Raw genomic sequence first — 6,358 nt, 5'->3', positions numbered from 1 at the left:
AACGGGTCAGCTAGAAATAACCTGTAAAAAAACAAACATGGAATTGTCTCTTACGTGTTCTTTGTCGTTTTCTAATGTCATTTGCTCCATAAAACTACTTTTTATCGATTACATAATTATTTATCTTTGCAAAAGTCACACATGTTTAATGTTGTTAATGACCTTTATAACTCAAGTCTATGTATAACTCTCTCTCTCTCTTCACTCGTTTTACTTCTTCTATGTATTTTAGGCTACGTCCAGTCCCATGTTTGTAGTAGAAATGATGAATTGGAAGAAGTCATTTGTAGTCTTGAGAATGATTATTCTAGCCATTATCATCATTTTGGCTATAATCCATAGTATAAACCTAATATGTCCTTTGCCTACATGATGCCCAAGGGAAATGACAATTCTGCAGTATTGTCGATCAAAAAATCCAGTTTTAGTCTCTCTTATTTGATTTTTTTCCTTTTATTTCTTCTACGGATATACACACAACATACATTTGTGTTTATGATTTGAATGAGAGTTCAATGTGAATTACTTATTATTTCTTCATTAGTTTACTCTAATTACTACGTTTGTACAAATATTTATTTTTATTAAAAGTGAAGAAAGTATTTGTTGTCCTTTTATTTGTTGTTTTATCATCATTTGCTAAAAAAATTCTATGGATATTAAAGGTAAGACTCACATTAGGGTGGATGCAAATAAAAAAGTTTCAAATAAAATCCATGGTCATTTTTTCATTTGAGAGACAAAGATCCTCAATTACACCTCCCCCCATTTTAAACAATTCTTAGCATATAAAGGTATTCCTTTCAGTAAGAAGATATAGAGCATATTTACAGAAACATATTTCTAGAATATCTTGTGAGTTAAATATTTATTTGAATCCCTTAAAATTTGTTAATTGTATTGTTTGTAAATCCTTTAGCATTTTTACTAACGTTCATTTTCCTTCTTATTCGCTTGCATTTCGTGTATCTATTATTGACTTACTTGATTAATTTCCTGAATTTATCCTTACAAGTCTTTGAACTAACATCTTGAAAGCACACAAAAATTCATTGGCGAGGTCCTGGAGCGGTTAATCGTGCTAGATTGATGGTAAATATTTATAGGTTCTATTACCAAAAAGTTGTCAGACTTACAAAGGTTGGAGAATGCCTAGGTAGAAATATTTGGTTAGTTTGGAGCAATTTTATAATTAAAACATAGACGACACTCCACTCAGTGTTGAAGCTCCAGCCAATGACTTGTAACAGTGAAAACATTCGGAAAAGTAGCTTCTGATTGATCCAAACATAAGTGTGTCTATGAGAAATGGGCTTGAGAACCATCTGTGGCATATATCTGATGAACAAGTTGGCCTGGCCTTATTTCAGATAATAAAAATGTAGTTTCAAGACTAAAAAAGATAGTAATTTGAAAGAGATTACTCAAGAAATAGAAGAAAGTCAGAGGATCATCATTAAACGTTCACAAGAAACAGTCTTGGAGATTTTGTCATAAAACTAGAAACTTGTAGAAACTGTTATTAGAATATATTGATACTTAAATGTTTTGAATTTAATTCATAAAACCCAGCGTGAACACAAAATAGCTGGCAAAACAAGAGAGAGAGAGAGAGATTTATAACTTTTTCAGGCTAAATATAGATAAAGATTTTGATGCTGCATTTGATCTTTTTTCTTTCCAAAAGTCAATATTTTTCCATATTTCAGAAGCTACAATATACTCACTGTAAAATGATATCTATTTAGTGTAAATCAGTCTATTTGGCTTAAAAAATCTTTTCTACATTGCATTCCTTCACAGAAATTGTGACTCTTTTACACTGAATATTAACTGCAGTCGTGTAAAATACTGTTGCTTAGGTTTTAACAAATACAATTATAACAACATTTTACATTGTAGTTTAAACGACATTTTTAATCAACCTGATTATCTTTTAGTTTGATAACATATTTATGTATTGTATATCATAAATAAAAACTTTATAATTCAATCAAAATTAGATAGCACCGTTTAGTGCTGAATTGAAGATATATTGCCTACAAATAATGTACTATCTGGGAATTGTATTTTATAAATCTGGTATCTGTAATAGGCATAAATAATAAAACACGGACTATTTAGTTACTAGATAGTAAAATGTTAATCTTTTAGCTTCAATATTGGCAATGATATAGTCGGCCGAATATTTAAAGTTTAATATCGCAGTCTAAACTTTCGTAGAGATAACATGTTTTTTGCATGTGGGTCACGAAATGTTGATTTTTGATGTACCTATTGGATTTTCTTTTCTATTTATGATTGAAAAATAACAATATTATCCAAAGTATTCAGTCATATGGTATGAATTTAAGATGCTGAGAAAGTGTGTTACATTTCATTATTATTTGTTATAAAGTGTAAATTATGTAGAATATTTGAATTTGATGTACACTACAAACATTGAATAATAGCTGTAAATTGGAAGTGCTTTTTGACAAATTATCGGATTTTTGTAAGACTATGCAGGGATTCTTTTTAAAGTTGTTGCATATTTTAAAGAGTTTTATTGTATAAAATAACTGTCTGGGAGGTTTTTTTATTATATATAATTTTTTTTTTAAATATATGTAAACAAAAACAATAAGCTTTCCTAATTGCCCCGGAACATATAATTTTTGCAAAAAATGGAAAAATCCCTAAAGGAAGAGATTAAAGCTCCATTAAAAGCTGAGCACACTTCCAAATTAATCCAGAAGATTGCAAAACCGTGAGAACTCCAAGGTTGTTCAAGGCTGTCTGTTAAAAAATTCGGTGAAATCCACGAAGATCCATACAAAAGCTGGCACAGGATCACAATGTAACCATAGTCACTATGACCAAGACTGTTAAAGATGACACTAGGGGCAACCCTTACAAAGTTCCGTATCGTCATCTTTTGAACAGGGCGCCATTACAAAGAGAAAAGATAGAAGCAAAGTTTAGCTCAATTGGCATGCAGTACATAAGAATTTCATTCTTATTTACTATGACGAAAAGTTATGTAATGTAAGTAAGAAATTCAACAAGCCAAATGACAGAGTCTTGGCAAAATCATATGACTGCATTGATTCAAGCCAAAAATTTGAAAACAAAGTTCTAAAACTCATATTTATGGTGCCCATTCAGTTCAAAACTGGTATTAAAAAAAAACCAGCATTTTTTGGGACAAGTCTATGAGGCCTCCTCTTCACCAGATTTAAATCCCCTGGAATTTTCCATTTAGGGAATGTTAGAGGGGGAGGTCAATCCTTATCCTTCAAGAAATAAGGATACTCTCATCATTGAGAAGAAATGGAAACAAATTTTAAATGATGTAGTACTTGCCAGTTGTAACGCAGAGTTTGTTGGTTGAAAAACAGGGCAAAAGTAGCCAAATTAAATATATTCATTTTTAAATATTTGTAATAGTTAAAATAATTGTTTCGAAAGATTTCAATCAAATTTTGGATGGAGCCACCAATTATTTATGGGACAATTTTAAAAAACAACCCTGTATATTCTACATATTATGTTGATGTATGGATAAAATACGCATTTATTAGCGTGGTTCCTAGACAAGAGTTTGAGTTTAGATTGTCTTCTTTATATAAATATTTTATACTATATGAAAAAAATCTATAAATAAATTTTTTACAATTTTCATTCTTATCAAAATGCAATGGCCTTGAAAAACGTCTTCTAATATGAGTTTTACGATCAAATTTATTCTGAAAAATACTAATGGAAAATTAAAAAACAAAAACTACGAGTGCTTTGACCTGTAGCTTGATTTTTTAATATATATATATGCATGATCCATACTGACATATATTAGTTAAGCATTTAAATAATTGAAATATTTAGCATAAGTCTAACAGTTTGAACTTAGTTTTATTTAAAATAAAGCAATTACATTACACAAATGTTTAACAGAAACCCTAAACAATATATCTGTACTATGTTATGTAAATTTCCTCAGTTGATTCCAATATTAATAAAGAACTCAAATATTGTCTTATCCTTATTTTTAGGGGACAAAAATTAATTAAAAAAAAAAAACCGTATAAAACCAAGTAATAAAATATTACACAAGTGTGGACACTCCAGGCCACTGCATGCATTCCCTCAGTATTGTATCAAAGTAATATATTTTGAAAAAATGATTTTGATCCATTCTATAACTTTTCTTCAGGATACATTGTCGTATATCAATGATTTCCACAATCGTTCCATTACTGTGGAACCCTATTGTAATATGTGGAGAAAAAAAATCTGAACGTTTTTTTGCTTCATTTTGACAATAAAATTAACATAGTTAGGAAAATCCGATTTAGATGGTCCTATCGGTTTTTGGGTAAGCTTCAGTTCTTGGGCTATGGAATAAGGCTCAAATGCCAACTTGACGATTTTTATTATTTTATCGATATTTTCTACGTCTATATTACCATAACGGAATCGTAGGAGCCACCGTTTTGCCTTTGCATTCCTTACTCTACTACAATTTTTTTTGGACAACTACCGCCTTCTCATCTTGTCATAGTGATATTGAAGAATGTCTCTAATTTTCTCTTTTTTATTTCCATTTTGAAACGCTGTATCACACAAGTGGTTTTACCAAACACAAAATTGTATTTTTTTGCAAGTTTAGGCTGAACTTTTAAGTTTACTTTAAGCTTTTTCTTTTTTAATGCAATGTATTAATCTTGAGATATAGCTCACTAAAGTCATCTAACTAAAAACTCTCACAACTTTTTACTTAACATAATATTTTAAATATCTTGCAAATATTTTATTTATTATTGAAGTTACTTTTTACAGAGTCACAATTGGGAACTCCCTTTGTATAGGTTTCTGGTTGATCGATTCTGGGCCAGAAGTTGGGTTTTATACTATTTTGTAGTTTTTTAACTTTCAAATAAAACAAAAAACAGACAAAAATTCTAAAATATCTACATTGACCACGTCTGGGCTTATAAAGAAAACAACCGTAACTTCAAAACTTTTTTATTCTCAGACCACCAATAAAAGTCAAGCCCTCCTATCAAATATATATATAATATATGTGAACAAGAGAAAATGAACTGATGATTTAACTTGTCAATTTAATCTTACAGGTGTATTTTATGTAATTTTTTTTTTTTTACTTTTAAAAATTGCAATCGAATCCAAGACATTATTCTTATCTTTTTTATACAAATGGGAGCATATTCTTTTTCCTCTCCTCACTGTGTCGAAAATGAAACGTTTTCCATAAATCTATTGCCATTGATAGATTTATGACTGAAATTATTATTAGTACTATTGCAAACTATAATAAAATGTAACATGCAATTAAAACATCATCCAGATGTATTCTTCAAATATCTGATGATGATGATTTTTACATTTTATTTTTTGTCTGTCACATAAAGGTACATTTTTAGTGTTATTTTATACGAATACATCTTAACATAGTTTTTTGAAGAGGTGAGAAAAAAATTATTATTCTGCAAGTTCAAGTCCTCAAATACTTTCATCGGTTCTAGTTTAGTTCTTTGTATATTTTTTCGAGTCCTGAATTTTTTTTAGAGTTCATGTCAAGCTCATGATTATAAAATTGGGTTTAATCGTATACAGATTATATTGTAAAACCTCTAATAAAAGTAAATCTCTCCTGTCAAATATTTATTTGAACATGAGGAAAGGAACGGATGATTAAACTTGTCAATCTAATCTTACATGGGTATTTTATGTCATGCATTTTTATTCTAAAAGCTGTAGTATTAATGATTTTCTTCAGTTCAGAGTAACGAGTCTTTGAGCTATGGAGACCAAGTCAATTATCGAGTCTTTGATTATTAGATCTAGTCGAGTTGTTAGTCATTGAAATGTAGACCCAAGTCCAAGCCAGTACCTCTGTTTTGTTGTACCGTTTACATTATATAAATGCAGATAAGAGGATATGGAGGGAAAACAAAGGACTTTATACTAGACAAGTCTGTCAAAAAGAGTACAAACTGACCGATAAATCTTCATACAGTTTGTAGTTTACAGTTTTAACCGGTCCGAAAGTCGACTGTAAATTAGGAAAAGCAATGAGTTTAAGAAATGGTCTATCAAAGTCCTTATCTAGAATTGGACGAAAACTACAGCTGACTTGCACAAATATTAACTAACTCCAAGTAATTTCAAAGTGGAAGAAACCATCAAAAATTTTAATCACATGATCTTTAAAAATTTAGAATATATATGCGTATATCTTATTATTCTTAAATAAATTATAGAATATAATCTTGGTGGAATACAAACATGCACTTTGAAACTTATATTTACTTTCTAAGGTTGATTTTTTAACGGTTTATTAAAGAAAATTTTTGAT

General features: G+C 29.5%; 1 protein-coding gene across 7 annotated transcripts in view; it reads left to right on the top strand.

The window, feature by feature from the left end:
• Positions 1-398: 398 nt before the first annotated feature.
• Positions 399-6,358, top strand: part of LOC121119572 (signal transducer and activator of transcription 5B) — a 104,179-nt gene continuing 98,219 nt past the window's right edge. For 5 of the 7 annotated variants that reach the window (XR_011781009.1, XR_011781013.1, XM_071889771.1 and 2 more), the window contains exon 1: positions 482-665. The gene's annotated coding sequence lies outside the window, so the exon portion shown is untranslated. Of the gene's footprint in view, positions 666-6,358 lie in introns of all 7 variants that reach the window. The other 2 variants (XM_040714270.2, XM_071889767.1) reach the window with 1 other exon arrangement.

The sequence above is a fragment of the Lepeophtheirus salmonis genome, chromosome 6, assembly GCF_016086655.4.
Source record: "Lepeophtheirus salmonis chromosome 6, UVic_Lsal_1.4, whole genome shotgun sequence".
Lineage (NCBI taxonomy): Eukaryota > Metazoa > Arthropoda > Copepoda > Siphonostomatoida > Caligidae > Lepeophtheirus > Lepeophtheirus salmonis.
The sequence above is the reverse complement of the archived record's forward strand: the minus strand, read 5'-3'. Positions and strand labels throughout refer to the sequence as shown.